Source organism: Salarias fasciatus, chromosome 1 (assembly GCF_902148845.1).
Source record: "Salarias fasciatus chromosome 1, fSalaFa1.1, whole genome shotgun sequence".
Taxonomy (NCBI): Eukaryota; Metazoa; Chordata; class Actinopteri; order Blenniiformes; family Blenniidae; genus Salarias; species Salarias fasciatus.
The window spans coordinates 38,284,225-38,308,007 of record NC_043745.1 but is presented as its reverse complement, the minus strand read 5'-3'; the positions used below and the strand labels follow the sequence as shown (position 1 = coordinate 38,308,007).

General features: G+C 44.9%; 1 protein-coding gene across 11 annotated transcripts in view; it reads left to right on the top strand.

The window, feature by feature from the left end:
* The window catches only part of myo9aa (myosin IXAa), a 109,613-nt gene that overhangs the window by 34,026 nt on the left and 51,804 nt on the right, over window positions 1–23,783 (top strand). The window lies entirely within an intron of this gene.

The following is a 23,783-nucleotide window of genomic DNA, read 5'->3' as shown; positions in this document are numbered from 1 at the left end:
AGGCCGTTGTGTGAATGAATTCCCGAGATGCAACAGGCGTTCAGTTTTCACTTGAAAACATTGTTTTGTACACAGAGGCCTCAGTTAGCGGACGTAATAGAACCCTGAGGTGCTGAACGCAAAGCTACTTTAGCATCAAATAACAAACAATAAGATGCTTTCATTGTCTTTATACAACAAAAAATTGTAGCCCTATTCGATCAGTATTTATTTGCACTCAAACTGATGGAAACTTGTGGGTGTTTATGTTAACATGATGTAATTTTGTTGTTCTGACCCAAATCGAGACTTACATTGAACTTTCTGTGACGCTTTAACCACAGTGAGTCTGACACCCGTACTGTAGAGTGAATTCTTCCCAACGTGACGTCGCCGTGAATGAGTTTTCTGTGCGGCTTCGGACTTCAGTTACACAACAGTGCTTATCCACGACTGTGTGTGGCTGGCTCGGAGTTGTTTCTGCCCCCATCCAGAGGTTTCCTGCACTTTCAGTCCAGCTGTGAGGGGATTATTGGGCGCACAGAGCTGCTCTGTGTGTGCAGCCAGTGGCCTATCAGTGCTGCAGCTGGAGATTCTTGCTTTGTGAGATAGTCCTCTTTTGTGCACACTGGAAAGATTGTCTCAAGGTAGACGTTGCGGAGGCCCAGCCGAAGGCTGCGAGGGGAAGCTGCTTGTTTTCATATCAGTCAAGACATTCCACTCATACTCCTTTTCTTTTCCTGGGACCCGTCGCTTTAATATACACCTGTCAGTAGTCTTTGTCAGGCGCACAGCCGCTTATTGTTTTGCCATTTGTCAACATCAGCGGAATTCCTGAAAGTTTCGTCGCGTTCTTTAACCGCACCGTGCCTGTAGATTGAGAGCTGAATGCTGGTTACACATTGTCAGGAGTGTGATGCTTCATGAGATACTGTCGCTCACGCTCACATCACCGATCACCTGCTGTTTACATCACGTCCTCTCACTGTGAAGAAGAAACCTGCACACGTCTTCTGCCATTTCTTCATCTGGGCTCAACCTGCCACTCAGTGGAAAGACTGTCTGCATGTGAGAGTATCATGGAGCGTCAGTCATGTGACCTGCTGGTGGGTTGGATCTGTCCTGGATCGGGGTGCAAGATGGAAAAATGACCATGAAGATATTAGCTGCAGCTGTTCAGCAGGACGAACCATTGAGTTTTTTTTTTTTTTTTCCCAATGCTAAGTTGCCTAAATGTGTTTTCCTTTTATTTAGACCAAAGCAGCTTGGTGTCCATCAGCCATACATAAAGGAGCACCTGTTAGTCAGCTGCTTGAGCTCAGACTGCTGCAGAGGTTGATGCCAGTTCTGATAGAAAGGTGTCGAACTACACGATGGTTCTCGGTCGAAGGGACTCGATGCTTTGGCTTCCACGATAATGTGATTTTGTGACATACAAAAAAATCATGTTCACTCTTTTAAGGAAACAGTTTCTCCTGATATCCTCTTGCTATTCATTATTGGGACGAGTGGATTTTCTTTCAGTGGATGGTTTGATCTAACAACTTACTCTGTCCATTCGTCAAAGTGTCCTTGAGCAAGAAACTGAACCCAGATTGCTTCAGATCCGACTCATTGGTGGTTTCAGGTCCACTGCAGCCGTTTTGAGGTGTTGATTCAGCCTTCCGTGTGTCTTTTTCCCATCCCAAACGAGTCGGCTCCATGAAGGCCCCCCCCCCCCCCCCCCCCAACCCACCCCACCTCAGAACTGATGACATCTTGCTGCCAAGGACCACAGAAACCCTTCAGAGCCCGTGCCTCCTTGCGTCCGGGCTGCTTTAGCAGTAAAAGGAGAGCTGTGTGAATAGGAGGCAGGTGGTTGTAATGTCACGGTGCACGATAAAGTTTTGGGGCGGAGGAAAAAAAAAATCATGCAACAAGTAGCTGCACTCTGCGTTTTATTGCTCCCGGCTGAGCGAGCGCAGCTCTCAGGAATGCCATTCATTTGTGCGCGGCCGGGGTTAATATGTAGGCACTCTGAGTTAATCCTCACCACAGCAACACGAGTGAGTCGCTTCAAGTGCAGAGGAGCAGCCTGTAATTGTTTGCATAGCGAGATTGCGTATCTGCTCGTTGGTGACTGATGCCAAAACCAGAGCTGCCGTGCTGCTGCAGGGAGGGAAATGGATGGGAGGAGGCGAGGAACGGCAGCCAACTTCACCTCACAGGAGCAATTCCTCCTTATTTATTTAAAGCTTTTTCTCTGGGGAACGTGGACGTACACAGGGGAGGAATCGTCACTGCCGCTGGAATACATCCACTGGCACATTTTGTTGGTTTTCTTTTCCCTCTGTGATCCAGTGTTCGTCTCGGCCAAGAGTTTATCATTGACTGGAGGTTTCAGTGTTACAGGTGGAGTGATTGTGATGTGAAGAGCTTTAAACCTCACCTGGAACCCAACACGGACCACTGGTTTCAAAAGCTTCACCCGCTTCTCATTTTACGCTCCAGTCTGTTTGAATGCCTCTGAGAGAGACTCGGCCTTCAGGCGGCCTGTTGGATGTGAGATTCATCACAAAATGTGCAGATCTCGGTGTTGCATTGTGGGTAAATTATGCACAGCATTTGGCTGAAGAATGTCAAGTAGAGACAGTACATTTTGCGAAGGAGGATTTATGAATGTTGCTTTTGGATGTGTAACAAACTGCATATCCTTTGTTTCCAGTCAGTGCGTTTAGATAATTTATCCGACATTCAGCATACAGTATTTGGATGCATTGAGTATTTGGGATTGTGTGTGACGTCCAAGGTTGTGTTTACATTGGGAAAACAAATGTTTGTACTCCTCTCTGCCTCTCTTCACCAATGATAACAAACATATAATATATTTTGCACATTGTAACTCTCATAATGTTCATAGCAGTACGATATTCAAAGCCAGACACATTCACAGTCCGGCCCAAGAGCCAATCACAGCCCACGATCTGACTTAATGTGGCTCGATATATGTCTGGATTGAATTATATCTTTGGCACAAACACAATAAATAGATAAAGTATGGGATTCTTATCTTAATCTGTGGCTGACAGCAGGACTGTGTTACATACAGTACATGTTTGTCTTTTGTTCTGCATCCTATGAAACTGTGTCATGCAGGCAGCATGTTGTACATGTCAAAGGCAGAACATGGAGTTTACTCACGTCTCCAGTTGCAGGACTTGAGGGATTATTGCTTTTTGTACGTTCAGCAAAATATTTAAATCATGTATGAAGGAGTCAGAACCTCCACTGCAGCTCGGTTTAGTTAAAATTAGGTGCTGTGATATGAAGGCCTGTCGCTCTGTTATTTTTTGAAAGCGGTTCTCACCTTTTTTTTTTCCCCATAAATCCCCAAGTGTGTAAATCAAAGAGGGGGTCCAATAAATCCAAACAAATCCAAGACAATGAATCAAAATGCTGGTAGACAGACCGTCTCACCAACATGCCAAAATAAAGTGTCCTGCAGTTTCCAAGATTTCCTCCAAATTGTGGAAAGTCACTGAATATGAGTTCCTTTGACATGCCCCCCCCCCCCCCCCCCCCATCCCCCGCCCCGTTATCTTGGCACCAATCCCCAATGGTGTGGGGGGGGGGGGGGGGGGTTTGGGGGGGGGGGGAAGAGACCTGAGGTTGGGAACCCTGTGCTTGCATTAGGCGGGATGGCCTGAAAGAAACTGCTGAGCCACATAGAGCCTGGACTTTCCTGGTCATTATATGTGTATATAGTGTCGTGCATATTTCATGATCAGAACTGTTCAGGTACCAATTCTGGTAGCGATATTCAGTAGTGGAGGCACATTTTGTTGTCATTGACTAAAAGCAATCTGCGGTTAATCGTAACTTAGAATGTAGACAAATATTAAAGCTTTAAAACAGTGATCAAAGCATTCTGGAAGTTAAGTTCTCCAATAAACATTATCACACCTTGAAGGACGGCTCAGATAATCTTTAAAGTTTGGAATTTTCTCTTGTACTACTTTGAAATTGTGTGTTTATACTTCTGCATACTTTAACAACCTGAATTCAGTGTTCGACATTCAGAAAGGGATTTTTTCCTGGGAAGGTTCAAGGCAGATGACGCACAGCCGTCTGTGTTGGTTTACCCAGTCAAACTAACGATCTGTCACACTGAGAGATGCAATATAGGTCCATGTTGAGAAAGTGTTGTTTGGATCACTTTTAGTTTTTAAAGAAATGATAATATCAGAAAGGACAAATGCTGAAAATAGTATTTACATTGATGACTGGAATCTGTGTTAAAGTACTGTCATTAGTATTCACAGGAAAAAACTGGCTTCTGTGTTTATGCTAAAAAAAACTCTGTAAACACGAATTGTGACATATTTTGATTGAAATCATTTAAGAAATGTAAAAGCGAATAAATTTTTAAATTAAATCCATTTCCTGTAAATCAAAACTTTCAATTGACACATTAAAAGACTGTTTGGGCTCTGGTTTTGTGACATATGCACTCTGCATTTGATATATCTGGTGTTTATATATTTTCTACAGCATTGGTGTACAATGAAATGAGCATATGGTGAAAGACTGAACTTGTAAAGCATTAATGCCAAAGTGAGATTAATTACAGTTAACAAAGAAGTGGTACATCTGAAATACTTCAAAAGCAGAAAAACTACTGGGTCAACAAAGCACAAACATGTCCGCATCATCTGCGTAAGTGTTTATCTTGAAGCCTATCCTCACCATCCTCCTCTTGGAAGATTAAAGTTTGTAACGGGCCGATTTCGCTCAGTTAGTAGAGCGGGTTGTCTTTCAGTTGGGAAGTTTCAAGTTTGATCCCCCATTTGTTCATATGTTCGTGTCCTTGAGCAAAACACCGAAACACAAAGTGCCTTGCATGCATCACATTGAAGACTGTTTAATCAGTTTTTTGATGAGTAGAACTGGAGGAAGTTGTTGACCCGGTGTTGTGGAGATCTACTTCCAGGTGAATTTGAGCCACATTTTCCTCCTGAATACCTCCTCTAGCACCTCTCACTTCCAGTCTAATGTTCTGTAACGGAGGAAAAACTGTCTTCCTGCTTCAGCGGTGGTTCTGCTGCGTCATCATTCATTCAGACATGATTGATACCAAAGACCAGGACAATGTTAAGGCGTCGGTGCCAACTGAACCACTCTCCAGCAGACGTTTTCTGCTGGCTGTTAGTCGAAGGCCAAACACAGCCTCAGGCCAGAAATGCACAGAAGGACTTTTTTTTTTCCCCCCTCGCTGCAGTGGATATCATTTACAAAGGGGGCTTGGTTTGGAAAGCAGCCAACAGCAGCAGTTATGTGTTAAGACCCTGACAAGCCCCGTCACCGAGGTGTTTCAATTAAGAAAAGTCAGTTGGACATGAGAACCAACTGGGTGCGTGCCTGTTGTGCTGGTTAGATAAACACCGCCGTCCCAGTGTTTTGCTTGAACGTGGTTATTACTCTAAATGAAGGCAATTAGAGGTGTGACAGGCCTCAATTTTGGGTTGGAGCTTGGAGAGGAAAGAGACTCCTGAGCGGCTTTGGACTTCAGTTGACCCCGCACACCGAAATATGAACGCAATCGTACGTGAAATACGGCAAATACTTCACCTAGCGTTGGTTTGGCTCTTATCTGCCGTCTGCCATTCCTGACGCTGTTTGACTTCTCGAGTCCAGATATGACTGAATGGACCGTGAGCCTTGAATTCCTCCGAGTACAAGCTTCCATTGTGGAATTTAATGTTTGACACTTTTCAGGTTGGCTTCATAACTTTTTAAAATTTTCATTGTACTTTAAATGTTGTGCTTGTGTTTTTCATGACATCCAAGAACCGACAGGTTAACGTTTCACATGCTGCAGTTACAGTGTCTGAGCTGTCAGTCTGAATGATTTTTTTTTTTTTTTTTTTGTAATTTCACACAAACCATGGCATATCAAAGGTGCTGTAGGTAGGATTCTGCATCTCCGCCATCTTGCTTAGGGTTACCTAAGCAAGATGGCGATTTGACCCATCTAAGATGGCGATTTGAAACCCAGCACAGCCAATCCTGTCCTGTTTTCTCTGACATCACGCCCTTACAGGAGTTAAGCCCCTCCCACAAGAACGTGCGACGAACGCCCCTCGATTAATCACGGTTAGAGCCTCATGGGCTCTTCTGATTGGTCAAAGATACCTGGAGCTGTCAAGATTCCTTTTCAGCTCAGAACAGAGACAGATGGAAACGCTGCGCCCTCGCGGTAGTGCAGTTATGCTACACTCCTAAAGGATTACCAATGGATACTCTAACATTTAATCCAAAGGAAACACAGAAAAATTAGCATTGACTAGCAAAATCCTGCCTACAGCACCTTTAATGTGACACTTAACAAGGCACAGTAAGCAAAACTCAATCTGATTGTGGGTCAGTCTGAATGAATTAGCTACCCTTGAGAGATCAGAGCGTTTAAAAGTATTTTTGAATAGATGCATCTGTGTTTTCCTCGGATATGACAGAATATGCAGTAAAAAAAACCTTCAAATATATTTATAGCCTAATTGTGTAACCTCATGATGGGATGCTCGTATTTTGAAAACCAGCTTATTAGAGCTTGAAATCTCATTTATACTAATTCAGTAGCAAATCCAGGATAGTTGGCTTTGTATAACAAACTAGCATTAGCCTCAAACGTATGACAAATTGCCAGCAGTAGTTATTTTTGCACTGGATGGCAAGAACAGGGCTAAACACCCCTAAAAAAGGGCAATGAGGAGCACTTTCATAAATATATTAGCATGAGCTAACTATTTGTGAGAAATCATGTTGCTATATTCAACAAGACAGTTGTTGATGAGGTTTGCCTCACATTTGAGGTGCTTTTCAAGATGCCTGAGCTCCGAGGTGCTGTTGAATGTTCTTCCAGAGCTCGGTGAGCGTGCACGAGCTCCCATTGTTGTTCCTTCCAGCTCCTGGCCCGCAGAAAACCCCCGGTGTGAGTCATCCCAGGTCAGCACTTTCACCGCTCAGCATCTCCTTCGCCGCTGCCTCGAAACACACTCGCGCGGTGAACACAGCCTCCCCAGAGCGCCCGCTAATGCCGAGCAGATTAAGTTTGCATTACAGGGTTTCCCCTGACCGGGCGGAGTCAGATTTACTGTACCCCGGTACTCCTGTTTTCCTCTGGCTGGAGCGTGAAACAGGAGACGGACGAGATGAATTAACCGTGTTCATGTGAAGCGGGGTGTAAAGTTCCAGCGCTGTGTGTTTTACACAGGTTAAACTCCTGTAGGATGTGCGTGTGTGTGTGCGTGCGTGAGACAGTGGCCCCTGTGAGTGTTTGCTCAGTGGGCTTGGCCGGTGGGGTGAAGGTTTACGTCTCAAGTGCAGCGTTATCTGCTCTGGCTGGAATGTGTCAGGAGGGACGGTGGCTTCAAACAGGTGTTATTCATCAGATCACAGGTGTGTTTCTGTGTCACCGCGTGCTTCTTCTCCATGGCTCTGCAACCCTGGCCGTGCCCGGAAACACTGAAGGTCATCAGATTACCTGAACTGATTGATGGGATGTGCTTCTTATCATGTCCTTCCTCTGCTCGTTATGAGATTTGAAATTTTCATTAGTCAGAGTCATAAAAGCACATATGAGGAAATGAATCGGCCGCTTTGTTCTTCACTCATCCTCCATGGTGGAAGAACCACTGAGGGCGTTAACAAGCAGGTAAAAGGGGAAAAGGGGTTTTTATGAGGAGAGAAGTGCATTTTCAGACTATTTATTGACAAATGAGATGTTACAGAATGAAACCATGAAGAATTAGCTGTGTTTCAGTCATTCGGGCTGATTTCGGTGAAGAAAAGTGTAGCAGTTCGTTATTTCATTGATCAAAGTTTAGCTCCGTCCAGAGCCGTATGCTGACAGAGTTGCGCCAGTGACTGTTGGGTTCCGCCATTTTTTGTCCAGCAGTCGTCTTTGTATTGTTTATTTTGGTCTGTTCCTGAAGGTGTTAACGTATCTGTGCCATCAAAACGTGGAACTGAGGCAACATGCCTGGATGTTGTTCAGGAAGAGTTACTGATGATGTGATTGATTTAATATTTAATCCGTTGCAGGTTTGAAAAAAACAAAAACAAACTGGGTGTCTGCATGAAGCGCTTATAGCTCTAAATCTAAGCTATCAGGTCGTAGAGCCATGTTTATTTTCTTATTAGGCATAAAATGAGCTTTTAGAGAACTATAATAACCTCAGTTAACAATCTGAACGTGTGATATCAGGCTTCAAACATCCGTACCTTCACACTCGGACAAAAGAAAAGGCGCCTGTTGCATCATTGTCGTAACTCTCTCATGATTCGGCTCTGGCTGCAGCTCATGTGAAACATGAGTGACTTTGCGATGATCACTCGATCAGTCTTTTTAACTTTCTGATAACTGTCGAGCACAAACCACAGGATTTGTAGTGACCGAGCTAACACGGCTGGCGTTTGGCTCTGCGGGACCGCTGCCAGCTGGGGATTCTCACTTTATTCTCGTGGAGCTCTGATGATTCCCTGAAAGCGTACAGAAGAGGACTTGTGGTGGCGGTGGAGCAGGAACACACACCGTTCCTGCTCCGTCCACCCGCCGGAGGGAGCGGTCACCCTGATGTCTTTCACTTCTCCAGTTATTCAGTTCAGATCGTAATAAATGAATCAAACTTTTTCTTGTCACCAGGTGTTTTGTGATTTCAGATGATTATGGGGTCTCGTTCCCACCATCTGACGCAGAATTTGTGGATGCAAAAACATCATTAGTGACCCACCTGTCTCTGTCTGTTTCCCAGGCCCCGCCCCTTTCCTCGATCCACCAAACAGTGCAGAGCAAATCTGGCAACTTTAAAGCGTCTCAATCTAACTCTCAGTCAACTTGATTTTTTTATGTTCGAAAAGAAGAGATCATTTGAACTGATTGATGGCTTTCACTGGCGGCAGAGCTTCATTGATAAACGCGAGGTGCTTCCTGGAGCATCTCTTGCTGCTGCTGCTGCTGGCTGAGCGCTCCAGATGTGAGCAGCAGCCTCACAATGCGCCTGTTTGTGTGGCTTCACAGCCTCGTCCTTTATGCTGCCTGCAGGTGCTTCATCAGCAACACACACACACACACACACACACACACACACTCGCCCAGCTGTCTTCCCATCACACCTGCACCGCGCGTCATAAATGAAAAGGCTTTATTTTCTGTTCACGGTCGGATATGAGCGTTGGACTCTGAATTAAATGAGTTACAAGCAGACCGTTGCTGTTCTGCACCTTCAACATTGCGACATTTAAATGAACATTTTAATTTACAGCAGACATTTCAGGAGTCCTTTCTTTCCCATATTTATTAGTCATTCTGGATTGTGAATCTGCAGGTCATTTAAAATGACTTTACTGTGACAGTCAAACTTCTTACAAACAGTCAGCAGGCTGAATTCTGTTGACATACTGTACAATAACTCACAGGGTTCATGCAATATGCTGATGACTGAGTTATTTTATTTCTGCATACTGAGTATGCAGACTGGGTATAATAACTATGTATAATTGTATTTTTTGAATTGCTCCATTTTACTTTTTATTACCAGAGAAATCCTCGTCTTCGTCTGACTTGATCTTTTGACCCATCAAATCTTTTATTTGATAACTCTATAAGGCAAAATTGATCATGAGTGATAGAAAGAAGGACAGAACTTTATCTCCTGGTCTTAAAAGTAGCACACTTCTGGTGAAGATTATGTAAAAATCTTCTCATGAAACCAAATAGAAAAACTGAAGGAGGCGACAGATTCAGAAGAAAGAAAAAAAAAAGAATGAAAACTTTTAAAAGCAATAATCCTGAAACATAAGAAGATTTTAATGTTGTGTATAGATTGTTTGCATTAAGCTGAATATTGTGTGATTGATTTGGGAAGAACTTATCCTCCCTTGAACTTATTTTTTCTCCCTTTCAAACCTTTTGATCATGAATCTGCTGAGGAAGACTCTGACGTCCGGCGTCTGCCAGCTGTTTCTCCACATCGCTCCTCTTTACGAGGCACAAATCTCAGGATTTGCTGATGCCCAGGAACCGTTCGCTTTACTTTATAATCTGAATCATGTTTTAGATCTGGCATGTCAAACATGAGGCCCGTGGGCCAAAACTGGCCCACAAGAGGCTCCGGTTCGATTATTTTCAACAAATTTCTTGAGAGAAGTGCATTCAACCCAACATCGAGGCAGAATCATAAATTCAACTTGTTTTCGTCTCAAGACAGCCATTTTCCGACAGGTTGTTCAGGATTTCTTTTCATTTTATGGCTATTATTTTCTGTCTTTTTTCTGCATCACTGAGTAGAGACATGCTGGGGAATTTTACGAATCAGAACATTTAAAAAACATGCGTAATACAACAGCTGCAGGAGAAATGTTTTGGGCATTTTACTGCATTTTGAACTAGAGGTTTTTAATTGAAATGGACTTTATGTTGATATTGTAGTCATTTTCTTTAGTGATGATTCATCACGCATCCTCTGAGCCGCAGTAAAGAAAAGTGTTTTCACTGAAAGCTTGTTAGGGCACAACTTCACTGAACGGACATGTATTTGATGCCACTGTAGATTTCACTGCTTCAGTCTGGATCTTTTTCCAGAACACGCTGCTCATCTTCACTCGGCTCTGTCCCAGATTCACTCAGTCGGGGTTAAATCGAACCTGCAGGTGACCTCTGGCTGTGACCTCCTGCTGTGCTCTGCGGTCATCTTTTCCTTTCATGCGGTGCAGTAAAACCGCGTTAGGAGCACATCTGGAACGGAGCTGGAGGGACGTCACGGCCGTGGAAAGACGTCCCGGTGCGTCTTCGCCGCCTTTGTGCCCGGAGGAGGACGTGTTTCCGAGCTGACCTCGTCTGGTTTGTGTCAGAACCTGAAAAGAGAGCGATTAGATGCGAGTTTGAGTTTGCGATGAGATACCGCACCGCAGGAAATGTGGGGTAATTATCAAACTGTTATCTTAATTTCTTCCCATCCGTTTCTCTGTTTTGGTCCCGACACTGCAGCGACGGGCTGTTTGTGTCCTCTGGTTCATTTCAGAAGAAGAAAAGTGACTGAGCTGACGATTAGCGATGCACTGATACGGCTTTTTAAAAGACGAGGACAAACTTTTAGCTGCTTGTCATAAATATGCATCGCAGCAGGACCGGAGTCCTGATGTTTTTGTCTCAGGTCTAATTGGATTGACCTCCTTTCCGTGTGGAGCTTTGCGGTGGTGAGCGTGCTCGGCGGCGGCGGCGGTGGCGTGGCCCTGTGGCCTACATGTGCTGAGGAGACCACCTGTTCTGACTCCAACATGGCCGACCCGCCCACCGTGAGAGCACATGACCTGGGAGTTGGCTAATGACGGGGAGGTCAACGTGCGCATGGTGGAACACACACACACACACACACACACACACGCAGAGACTCATCCAGCAGCTGAAGTTAGAGATTAACTGGAGCTTATAAACCTTCATCCACTGCTGTGGCCAACAGTGAAACGCTGCGACACAAAGCAGCACAGCGACTCTGAGTCCAGCAGTTTGAGCACGACTGTGGTTACTCTGTGTTTCTAATTCAGAGTTGGTTTATTCTGAATGAAGTAATTCAGAATTAGATTCCTGAGCCTGCTGTTTTCATGGGGAAAACGAGGGATTCATATCAATGTATTCCAGAGCGTCACGACTCCCGGTCCGGATTCTCCTGGTAACAATCCAACTTGGTGATCTATTGACCTGAATCTCTGTTCTCCCATTGTTAATGTTAATAGCGTGTTCATAGCATGCTGTTCTCATGTGTGGGTTCGTTATGCATGCTTCACAATTGGATCTTTAATCACACGGTGAAAAACCGGTTTACTGCCATCCACTGGTCGCACACCAATCTCTCTAGCCCTGTGGGCGTGGTGCAAGTAGGAATTACTATTAAAAAAACCAAATGGAATTTCAACAATCTGGAGTGAATTCTCTGCATGCAGACAGTGTCCATTTAATGAAGTCCAGACTAAACAAGCTTCTGAGCCACCGATTAAAGTGCTGACATTACCGTGCACGTGGACCAAAAGCTGCGCTCCGGCCAAACCACCGAGCTTTGACACTCCTGACCTGCAGACCTGCGTTTTGGTGAACCGTCAGTGTTTTCTCTGCACCAATAACTATGGAAGTTTGCTTTTGGCGTACGGTCTTCCCATAAAGCAGCCATTACTCACCGCTGAAGTGCGATCAGATCTGTCGCTTCATCCGTCCCTAATAATCCACAATCTGATCACAAACATCAAACTAGGATGAGTTTCCCCGAAGCATTTGCTCCAGAAGCGGAATGATTCGATCAGGATGTGGCCTAATTTCACTCAGACTGGTTTGTTATCATCGCTGTTGTGATTTCAGTTCATCACAGCTGTTATGTTGACACGAAAAAGTTTTTGACCCACAGTCGAGTCTTTTGTTGTCGCTCACACACAAGGTGCAGTTCGAGGTCAAGGGGCGGAGCACATTCCAATGAGAAACCGACTTCCAACAGTAATCTGGCTGGAAGAAGCAAACATCTTTTTATAACTTGACGGATTTATGTGTCTGAAATGCAGGAACGATGCTTTTCCGCTCGGGACGTGGTGGAGTCCTGACCTCTCATGACCTTCCGGTCGACGGCCGTCAGAGCAGCTGATAGATTGATTATATTTCAGTATGCAATCAGATCATCGGGCAGGTAAGAGATTAGGAATGCTGCCGGACCTGAAATGTTTTCCTCCTGCGGTTTTTTTAATACCGACACAAGAGTCTTCTAGCCGGGTGAACGATTCCAGATCCCTTTCAAACAAACAATGGCGTCTGTTAAATATTCAAAACAGACACTTTTGTGTCTAAAATCCCACATCGAGCCGCGCCCGTCCCCGCCGTAATGGATCCGTCTCCGCTTTCAGGTGCGCCGTCATCCCGTCCGCTCTGCCAGAACCTGAGAGAGTGGGAACGCCGACGGATCGGTAGTAACGATTAGCTTCAGCGCTGCTCGGTTAGCGCGCGGAGACGGTGGAGTGTGCGAGCACTTGAGGAGGGCTTTGCGTTTCTGTGACCGGCGGTGTGAATGATGGGAGATCCGCTTCACGTGAGGAGCTGAGGATTCGGCCTCCATCAGGCGCCGTTATTAACGGCCATTTTCTACTTTCTTCAGCGTGTTTGGCTTCTCTTTTCACTGAAAGCTAGTTGAAAGGTCATTAGTTTAAACCTCTTGGAAGAAAACTGTTCCAGTAATTTAAAGTAGGGTTATGATCGACTTTTCCTTCCTTAAACAATCCTGAAAAGGACTATGAAATTTAATGAGCCGTTCAAAGTGATCACTCGCCGTATGCTGTGCTAGCATGTCTCAGGTCAGAGTTTAGAATAACTTTGTGAAGGAGATCTTAATGTTCATTACGGTCTTAGATGTTCAGAATGAGAGGAATCAAAAATGAAATATGCAGATATAAAGACATTAATGCACATTTTTCAAATGTTTCCCTCGGTAACAGCGCCCGATTCCCTCACAGCCTTGTGGATTCTTCTGCTGTTGGACCGAACTCAGGGACTCGGTCAAAGCTGAACGCAGGTGAACTTCATCCAGTCGCCTGGTCTGGTCTGAGTTTTTCTTTCAGGATCAAATCAAAGCAGAGAAGGAGTTTGTTTCTGGACTTTCTCTAACTGTCATTGGTGAATCCTCTCAGCTCTGCGGTCACTGACTTTTCATTCATTCACAGCGGGAATGAGACTTTGTAGATATTTGTCTTTTCTGCTGTTTGTTGCTTCCTGACGTTTCTCCGGCGTTGTGACTCCATGTTTTCCAGGCCGTCGTGCCCCCGCCGCTCACTCCCCCTCGCCACGACATTCCTCTTGGCTGCATAGATCTGGGCAGCTTCTCTCCGCGCCCTCCTGCATTTCCTGCTCATGTCTGGACTGTCGGCGTCTCTGGGGTTTAACAGAAACTCTTACTCACTTTCTGGATGTGAATTATGGAGTTGACATGTTTTCGTCCAGTCCAGAAGAGCTGGGCGCTCAGAAAAGATTTAATGAAAAGCATTTTACTTTGGAAAAATATATATATATATATATATCGCTGCCACTGGTTGTGCACAGCACAGTGTTGGGATTTATGTTCGGTTATTAAGAGTGAGTTACTGAATTAATAGATTACTGAAGATAATAAGTCACTGGAAGTTGTTTGTGTTAATGTAATTATTAATTGGGGTAAATTGCCACTTTCTGATCAATAATTGCAGATCACTAGCAGTGGATTACTGGAGTTATAAAGAACTGGAGTAATAATTACTTGAAGTAAAACACAAAAGTGTTTTATGCAAAGTTCAAATATTAATTGGATTAAATAACCATTTATCAATTAAAACATGTGAATTATAAGAGGTAAATTACAGAAGTAAAAGTTGAAGAAAAAAGCATCAAATAGCTAAAGCAGTTTATGAATAACATTACTTTAAATAATTTGCAATTCATCAGTAAATAATTACTGAAGCAGTGGATTATAGAGGTAATAAATCACTGAAGCAATTTGTGAATGATTAAGATCATTACTTGAAGTCGATTCATTTTTTACTTACTCATTGGTCACTTTCTGTAATTTATCACTTTATAGTAATTTATTACTGCATAACCGATTGATGAAATCGATAATTTACTACAAATCGCCAAACAAAAACCCAACAACGGTCAAAGTAAACAGTAGGTCTGCACATGCTCAGTCGACGGAAAAGAGCAACGGGGTTCTCCAGAGTGTCGTGACTCCCAGTCCATCTCCTCCTGGTCCCGGTCCAGATCGTCCTGGTCCTGGTTCATTTTAGAGTTGAGTCACTGTATTAACGGCCCAGCTTGCTGCTCTGTCCCTGTGGTCCAAGTTCTCCCTCCGTTAATGTTCAGAGTCTATTCATTTCAAAATCAACCGACTCTGCCAGTTTATGGCCTTACATGCTGACAGCACAGTTTCCAGAAAGTTGCCATGAAAGGTCCCCAATGCTCTGAGAGTCCAGATAAAGGCCTCGGTATGCTCCCCCGTCGCAGCGACGTCGTTCCTACGCCGGCAGCCCGACGCTGCTACTGAACATATCTTGCTTCTGCGTCAAGGGAACGCCCTCCTCTGCAGTTTCACCGCCAAGCCGCTAGCAGTCACAACAACAGTGCGGCTTCCGTAGCTCCGGCTTTACCTAGACATAGATGTATAGACATAGATTTCTAGACATTCATATCTAGACACGCGTGCACTTAAAGCTCGTGTCCGGAGTTTTGAAAGAGAGAGGTTTTTTTTTTAATCCAACGTCTTAAGGTTCCGCCCTCCCTCTGCTTTCATGAGCGACCAAGCCACGCCCCTTTAATTGTGCACGCCGTGCTCTCTGGCTGCGTGCACACTTTGATTGACGGCGCGACAAGGCGGAAGCTCGAGCTCTATTGGCTGAAGCTGACGGGCGCTTTTTCAGATAACATGGGGGTCTATGAGACGAAGGCGGGGCTCAAATAAATTTTATATTGCTTTATGCTAATATTATATTGTAGTATCGAACCAGACTGACACATTTAAGCTCTGTTGAAAAATGATACATACATTTGAAACGAACGGAAACTCCGGACACCAGCTTTAAGGCCTCAGTATGGTCCCCGTCGCCGCCACGGCAACGTTCCTACGACGTCTACGCCGTAGCCCTACGACGGGCTACGCCGGGGCTTGACGCGCGCCTCCCGAAAAAAGTGACTTCGCGTCGAGGCGACGCGTGGTGACGTGAACGTCGAGGGCTGTGATTGGTCCGCTTTCGCGTTGTTTATAGAATAAAGTAGAACTCACCCGGAATGCTTTTCTGATCCGTATAGTGCTTCAGGAGAAATTTAGATCCAAAATTGAGCGGCGCAGATCCCGTTAGCGGACTGTTAGCAGTGTTAGCACTGTTAGCAGACGGGGCTACGTGCCGCTCCTAAAACGGCTTTAATCGTCCAAAAGCTCATTAGTTTCACCAATATTTCGTAGCCCGACGTAGGGCTACGGCGTAGACGTCGTAGGAACGCCGTCGCGGCGACGGGGGAGAATACTGAGGCCTTAAACAGTGCATCAGTTCCTCACAGTTAGATTCTGAGTCTGTTCTTCAGAGCTATATTTCGTTCAGCTCCTCCTCTTTCTTCCGCTGAAACCGTCATGAAATCTCCGTCCTCTGCTCTCTGAGCCCCAGCTCTGTGCCGGTATCCTGCAGCTCTGGGCCGCTGAGAAATTGCGTATTGACACAGGCTTCTGGAGCGAGCGGGATTAGTGTTTGCTCTAAAAGATAGGCCTGTTTTCCTAATGGCTGAGCACATTTACTTAGCGCTTGTCAAACACATCCTATACAGGCGGCCAAATTGACTCAGGTCACTCAACCCGCTGTCATCATGAAAGCTGGCCGCTGACTGGAAGACCTCCAAATGGGGTGTGTGTGTGTGTGTGTGTGTGTGTGTGAGTGTGAGAGAGCTTCTCTCCGGCCTCAACATGACACATCCAGCATATAGGATCAGCTCCTTCCTGTGGCTCCTGACGCTTGTCATAACAGCATTATGGTGGAAAACAGAATGCTGGGTGGTCGACTGGCCAGAATTTACAGCAGTTAGACCGGAGGGAGATTATTTCATTAGGTAATGGGGAATAAAATATCAAAACCTATTTTTTGACAGTTTTGTCATGACTCAAAACTAAATGCAGTCGTTTTTAGTTATTTTGTGTTTAAGGGATATTCCAGCACAGAGTGGGCTGGAGCAGTGATTACAGTGCTATCATAAGTTTAAAATTTAACTTTAAAGGGTTTTTTGTGAAGAGAATATGTCATGTAAATGTATATTGTTACAAAACCAAGCAGTTACTGTAGAAAATTACTCTACTTATGAGGCTAATGCTAGCTAGCTAGCTTTCATGGCAGCATTGCTGACGTCTCGGCTTGTGTTGTTGTCGTGCTGTTAAGAAATTTAGTTCCTAAATCTGTGTTTTCTTTGAAATTTTTGCAATTTGCTTGTTGGTTTGGCCGGATTGGAGCCTTATGTGGACTGATTTTGGCCCACGGACCTCATGTTGGACACCCTGCTCCAAAGACGACGTGCCAGAGCCCCTCGACACAGACCAGACGTCTCGAACTCAAATGAACTGAGAGCCACAGTGAAATATTACAGATACAAATATTCCTTTAAATGAGTTCCTTAAATTTGATAAACAATAAATATGAGGTATTGATGATGATGATGATGATGATGATGCTCAACATTACAACAGTGATTTTCTGTTAGAGTGAATCACAGCAGAGGGAGGAACCATTTCTGTGCCACGCTTGTTTCCATGTACAAGCCTTTAAGAGGGACCACGCCCATGTCTGCAGTGCTGCAGTGTGCTGGCAGAGAGTCAAGCGGAGGGTGTGTGTGTTTGTGTGTGTGTGGGTGGATCAATACCACTCATGCTGGCCTGTGTGGTCCACTCAGGGGTTCGCCATCTCAGGGTAATATCTGCTTTTAATGTTCTGATGCCAAACTAGAAACACGCTCCGACCTTCGAGGTGATCAATACTTAACCCCTTTTTTTGCGTGTCAGTCCTGTTTTCATGTGTCCTTATTTTAGTATTGACTAACATCATGATGTCGCAGAAACAGGAAGTGAGGCTGCACACTACGTCACAGAGGTATCACAATATGAACACGTGCAACATACACAAAAACTGAATAGTCTCAATACACATGATCACAAAACCGAAATGACCACAGTTGAAGAAAAGCATTGATTGATCGTGATCACTTCACAAAAATTACTTCCATTAACTGAAAAACATGGCTGACAGTCTTGATTCTTACTCAAAAGAGCAAAATTCTACTGAACGTTTTGTTTCTGACATGTTGCTGATGGAAACTGGACAGCTGTGATCGGGAAAAAAAAAAATCTGGAAGGAAATCCAGTTGCAACTGATGTTAATGAGGGCCGAGAGAAAGAGCACTGTTATTTAAAACTAGGAGATATTATCATATACTTAAGTGTTTGTATTGATTAAAATTGAATCTGTTTTTCCCATTCCAGATCACCTGATCACATCATTCAGTCCTGCCAGGAACCACAGATCTTTTTAATTATTCTAATTGGCTGGACGGTGTTTCTTCAAGGTTCTTTTCTCTGTGCCTGGAGACATTGTGTCATTTTGTAATGACTGTTTTTCTGCTTCAATTCCCATGATTCAAGCAGACTAAAGTGACAGATTAGTCAGTCGGCCCACAACAGGGAGACCGGCGCGGCGTTTTGTCTAATGGCTCGTGGATTTCGATCCTGTGAGTTTTTCCCGTCTTTTTCTGGCCGATAATTGCAGTGGGAGCAGCGGTCAGTCTGATATTTGACTCAACAATCAGGTCTTGTTGCTCCAAATGTTTGGTGGAGTGAGTCACGGCCCGGGGCCGGGCCGGGCCGGGCCGGGCCGAGCTGATCTGAGCCCGTGGGCCGGCTGGAAGGAATGACGGCATCTCCTGATGTTTTCAGTCCGGCTCGGCGCTGGAAACGACCCAAATACAGTTGCTGTTGATCATGGAACTTAAAATAAGAAGTATCTTCTCTATCAAGATATACTGCCTGCCACATTTCTTTGAAAACCATTTTACAGTATGTTCCCGGTGATTCTAAAGACTAAATTGTTCCTCTGGAACCAGAATACGATCCGGATCTTTATGCCACATTTCTTTCAAAATCCATCCTCAAGTCTTTTCAGTTATCCTGAAACCAGCCAGCCGCAATGAAAACATACGCTTCCTGTTGGTTTTTACAATAGGAAATAACTGAAAACTGGGTAAAGAGTTCCTCCGTCTGTCTTCTGTTGGCTTCAGGAGGGGTTTGACTCGTTTCCCACATGTGGCTGAAAGTCACCAGCGGATTTTTCCATTAATAGAAAATAATTCGGGAAAGAAGAAAAAGAAGCTGAAAACAATCAGATTCATGATCAATGATGACAGTGATTGACTGAGTTCTGGATGTCTTTTCTTCTCAGGAAACATAAGGTACCTCTTGATCGAAACAGAATGAAAGACTTTGGACGTTTCCTCGGCTTCTGAAAAGCATCTTTTAATCGGCACCTTCTGGGTTAGAGTTGGAAAAATGCTCCGAACTATTGGAGCAAACTGGAAAGACCTTGCTAGCCTCTCTTCGATCTTTCCGTCTCCCTGCTGGTTCTCTCTTCCCTCCCGGTGCCTCCCGTTCGCCTCGTCTCATTACCACGAGGAAACACTGCACTATTGTTTACGCGCCGAACGTCCCAGTGAAGTCCCAGCTCAGAACAGAAGGGTTTCTTTAAATGTACTCTTTGTGGCGCTTCGACTCGGAGGAAATTGGCTTTTATGGCTCGTGCGTCCGCATGAGCCCTCTTCTAACACTTAAGAACTCTGAGCGCTCTCGTGTAACGCCGGGTCAGGAGTTCATTTGGGGAAAGGTTGTTGTTTTTTTTCCCCTCTTTGTAATTGTCACATGGCAGAAGGAGCAGGAATAATGAGACGGACGGGTGAGGAACAGAGCCGACTCTGTCTGCCAGTGTGAGAAATGACATTGCGTCAAAGGCATCTTGACAATGTTTGAAATAAATCCTGTAAGGCAGCTGCGCTTCACAAAAAAGGAAGGAGGAGGCCTCGGCCACAAATAGTCGCTGGAACGGACTGTAACCGGAGTCGCCTCCTCACGCCGGGGCAGAATGCGGCCCGGCTTCTTTTTGGAGGAATGCAGATCTACCTGCAGCTCAGAGTTCACGGCTTTCTCCACCTGCTTCGGACCTGAGACGGCGAACGAAGGACAGCTTCCCGTTTGAGTGTCCCTCTGTCTGACTCCAGCACACTCTGATACGGTCGTACTTAAAGATGCAACATGTCACATTTTGTCCGGTTTTGTGAGAACAATCTGTTAAAATGAGGTTTTGGTTGCTCTTGTTGAGACTTTTCTTTACCAGGTTCGATCTGATATCAAAGACTCCTGGAGTCTTAACCCACAATGGTAAATCGGCAACAGAAGACTGATTTTGCTCAGTCTTATGGAGTCAGGAACGATTTACAAACCGTCTCTCTGGCCTGGAGACGAGGCGGCGACCCGGCGCTGACTTCAGTCTCCGCTGGTTCCCCGGATGTCTCCTCGACGTCTCCAGAAGACGAACAGGAAACTGAAGCACGTTCGGTTCTTCTTGAGCCTTTCTCCAGTCCCCAGTTGGTAATTGGTTCTGGCTTTTCTGGATCAGTCCCGGCGACATCTCCGCCAGGGAAATAACCCCTGTAGCGTTTTGGGTCTCTGTTTACACGAAAACGGTGTCGGAGCCACTGAAAATACAACTTTTTGAAACACTGCTACTGCAGAGACGCACCATTACCCCCATAAACGGTTCTTCTGCACATGTTCAGTAGAAGGACGGTAAAAATGCCTTCCTCCGGAGTGTCAAGACTCCCGGTCCACATTCTCCTGGACTTGATAGTTTTGGTGTTGACAGTCGGCGTAATAACAATCCAACTCGGTCTCTGAATGTGTGTGTTTTTATTGTAGTTTTAGTTTTCAGAAAGTGAAAATCTGCCGCTGCTGTCTGGTTCCCTGAAGGTCTGTGGTGTGGGACCTTTGGGAGATATCAGAACCTCTGCTGCAGACTATAGATAACTCGGTTTATTGGATTTGTCTTGTTAAAACTAACACATTCTTACTCAGCATTCCTGCACTGAAGCTTAGGAAGAGGTCAAAAGGTCATGGTGGTGGTTTTTGTGCGATCGACACTAATAATGAAATCTGCTTGAGTCTGCCTTTTATTAAAGCACAAATGAAATGTACTTCAGTTATTTTAGAATTGAACTCAAAATTGTGGACAATGGTGTGTGTGTGTGTACACTGACTTCCTGAGTTTAGTGTGAGTCTTACTTTGTGCTGAGATGCGGCCGATCTGCCTGCGGCCACATGAACGGCTGAGCCTCGTCATCAGCATCTCTAATTTTAGAGATCTGTGTGTGTGAATACTGTGTACGCACACACACGCACACACACACGCACCCCTTTTGATCTGCTTTCAGTCTGCACATCTGTGTGTGTCTGTGCGGCGCATGTGTGCTGTGCATGAACGTATGTGCATGCCTTTCTATGTTTGTCCGTGTGAGAACATTCCTGCCTTCGCTCATCTGCAGGCCTGTGAGTTTGTGCTGCTGATTTTTTTTTTTTTTTTAAATGTGCAGAGTGAAAGTGAAAAAAGAAGTATTAATTATTTTAAAAAAGGTTCAAAATAAAGCAATTTTTTGAAATAAAAGTATTTTTTAATTAAGAAGTAATTAAAATAAATACAAATGAATAAATGAAATCATTTTTTAAATGAATTAATTTCGTCACCGTGGAAGCAAAGTTCAAAAGAGTGTTTTCATCGTGAACCGTAATTCACAGCATCCTCTGTGGCAGCAGCACACAAAAAGAAACATACTAGATATTAGATAACAAACGACACTCTTCTTTTTCTCTTTCTTCTTCTTTCAGGGTTTCCAGAAAAGAGCTGAGATGGTTCTAGTTTGATTAGTTTTATGTTTTTTTGTGTAAGGAAATTTGAATGTGAAAACAGTAAAAACAGGACTAAAAAGTGGCTGTACACACACACACACACACGCGTGCGCGCGCGCATGCACACAAACACGTGTACGTGTTTTCATAGCAGTTAAAGAGTGCAGACCATTTAACAGGTGGTGTTGTGTTTACTGCTGAACCCAGAGAGTCCTTTATCACTCAATCTGCAGCGTTTTCTGCTGAAATGAGTTTAAAGTTTCACCTCGGCCTCGGCCCAGCGAGGTGGCCCCGATCCGTCCCGCCTTTCAGGGTGTGTTCACACTCCTCACGCTGGAATAAACTCTGGTGGGATTGTTGTCCTGGAGGAGTCTCAAACACACAAATATTCTGCTATATTAGTCCCATAAAACTCTGAATTCAACACTGTGTGTGTTGTGTTACGTTGAAGAATCTCTATTTTTATCTGCCAGCGTTCCTCGAAAGTGCTTTCTTTTTCTTTTTCTTTTTTTCTTCCGGCCTAATTTTCTCTGCTGCTTTTCACATTACACTTCCACTTACAGCAATTACCGAGTGTAAACATCTGGTCTTGGGGCCGAGCCGGGATCAGATGATCTCGGCTCAAGTCTCTCCATACCTTCCAGATGATTATCGGGCAGCATGGGAATCTGATCCGTTCAGATATGTATATCCTGCACTCGGCGGTTTGTTGTCATTTCTGGATCCCCACAATTTCCTGGATAACGTCGCCCCGGTCCTGAACGGGGGGGAACCGGCGAGTCGGCGGCCCGAGGACACAGAGTCCGTCGCCTTCCAGGATTCGGACGCGGCTCGGCTGTTTGTGAAGCAGCATGGGAAATGAAGCGCTAATTTCCACTTGAAGTTTGTGATGTGCTTCTGTCTGAGGGGTCTTTCTTTAATTCAGGAATGCAGTTGTTTCCCGCTCGGAGAGGTTTATGTTACATGGGAGATGTCTGGGATAGCGGAGGATTCGTGGAGATGTCTGATTATTTTTCTATTACTCCCGGCTTTCATCTCCATCTCTGTGACCAATGTTCACTTCCTCCTCACTGGCAAGGCGCACATTTCTGATTCAGCCCTGATTAGGTTTGTTCTTGGTCTTTGCAGAAAACTTTCTATGGAAAGATTAGACGTGTTTGGAGAGGTAATGTGTTTACAGCGTTTGTTGACAGTGAACAAGCCGCCATGTTAGTTATTGTCCGTCTTCTGAAGATGTGCATGTGCCCAGAGTCACCGAGGGCGTCCACGAGGCCCCGTCGGGCCCCGTCAGGCCCCCCGGGGGCCAGATCCGGTGATCCACTGAGGTTAGAAATGGGGACATCAAACTTGACAGGTTTAACAAACTGTGGGCAGAAAAGCGGCTGTTTGTTTAAGATTTGTGACGAATGTTGTGTCCAGAGAAACTTCAGCTTCAGACTGCGGAGAAGCTGCGGTCGCAGGAGTTTATTCGGCCAATCAGATGAGAGTAAACTCACGGGGTAAATCTGTTATTTATGTTGAGCTTCTCCAATTGAAGGAATTCTCCATTCTCCATTCTCTAAGTTTAAGGAATCAAACATTTTAACAGGAGCCAGGCTTAGGGTTATTTACCTGCTTGGGAAAACAGATTCAGAGTTAAACAGACGTGACATGTTCTAGAATAACAATGTCTTCTTACTGGACTGATGTTTGACAGGAGAGAAAGGAAAGAAGTGAGGTTTACTTTGGCTTTTTAACAGGTTTTTTGTTGTTAAATGAGCTTCAGTGTTTTCCCTTTGTGTCATTAAGAAAATATGTTATATTTGTTAAAAAGTGAGTTTAAATCTAATTGTCAGGTTTGGGTCAACTGGTTAAAAACGAGCCGACGTTCTGCTGGATGGTGAGAAACGTGAGCGAATCGGGACGAGTTTTGTGATAAAATTAAATAAATGCTGACTCACTTATTTTTAAGACATCAAATAAAGTTATGAGCCTGAAAATCCACATGAATACACGATGCCCTTTGCCTCTGTTTGGTCTGAAATGTTTCACAGGGGGGGGGGGGGGGGGGGGGTTCGGGTGTGGGCGGGTCATTCGGACCTGTGAGCCGTTGGCTGCTAGCCCGGCCAGCGTGGCTCAAGGTGTGAGCTTCCAGCCGTGAGTCAGGCTGTGGAGAACGTTACGGTGGACTTCCTGTCCACATCGCCGCCGCGCGTGACTCGGCCGGACCGTAACCTCTGAAGAGGACGTGAGTCTGCAGAGGCTGAAAGAGGAATGCTGCTTGAGTCACACTGAAGGTCACTTTCTACTGCCAGA